At 51.1% G+C, this 1,027-nt stretch overlaps 1 pseudogene; it reads right to left on the bottom strand.

Moving 5' to 3' along the window:
* On the bottom strand, positions 1-600 carry LOC143021141 (uncharacterized; annotated as a pseudogene).
* Positions 601-1,027: the final 427 nt, after the last annotated feature.

Genomic DNA, 1,027 nt, shown 5'->3' with positions numbered 1-1,027 from the left:
TTACATTGAGTTGATTATGTGAACAATGGATGGGATAGCACTGTTTTTGTAGCGGTCAGTCCTTGGCGCTTTGATCGGTACGAGCCTATCTCTATGCCTGGTGGCGTGGCGAGGTGGTGGAGCATCGGGAGGGAGGAAGTGACAGTGTTTAGGGTGGGAAAGCAGGCTTTCCCCAAATTTCTTTAGTGCCCCACCGTGCCTCTGGGACACCCTAGATAGGGCAAGAGTGGTAAGAGCGTGGTCGTAACCGCTGTACTCCACGCCCAGGATGATCCTGCACGCTCTCTTTTGTAACCTCTCCAACTTTTGTCTCTATGTGAGGGTGAGTGAGCTGGACCAGGCTGGTAAGGCATACATGAGGATGGGGAGTATGAAGATTTTGTAGACCCCCTGTAGCTCTGATGTAGGTGTTCCTGATTACTTTAACCTGCTCAGCATGTATAGTTTGTAAGACGCTGTCCTGGCTATATTGGTGACATGTTGGTTCCAATTTAACTGATCATCGAGTGTGATGCCCAAGATCTTGGTGGATTGGACCAGTTGGAGGGGGTAGGGGCCCAATGAAAGTTGTGGAGGGGCCACCGCCTGTGTGGAGGTACAAAAATGTGTGTGTGTGTGTGTGTGTGTGTGTGTGTGTGTGTGTGTGTGTGTGTGTGTGTGTGTGTGTGTGTGTGTGTGTGTGTGTGTGTGTGTGTGTGCGTGCGTGCGTGCGTGTGTGTGTGTGTGTGTGTGTGTGTGTGTGTGTGTGTGTGTGTGTGTGTGTGTGTGTATGTGTGTGTGACCGATGGTTTTTATCTTCTCAGAAGAGAGAACTGGACTCGTATATGGCCAGATATATAGGTAGTGCTGTGATCTTACACGCACACACGCACACATACGCACACGCATACACACGCACACACACATACATAAATGCGCACACACGCACACATACACATGCGGACACACGCACGCACACGCACGCACACACACATACACACACGCGCACACACACGTGCACACACGACTCGGTGGCGCGGTTGGTAGA

The sequence above is a fragment of the Oratosquilla oratoria genome, chromosome 41 (genome assembly GCF_046742065.1).
Source record: "Oratosquilla oratoria isolate Oo_2021 chromosome 41, ASM4674206v1, whole genome shotgun sequence".
NCBI lineage: Eukaryota > Metazoa > Arthropoda > Malacostraca > Stomatopoda > Squillidae > Oratosquilla > Oratosquilla oratoria.
This window is presented reverse-complemented; position numbering and strand designations above follow the sequence as displayed.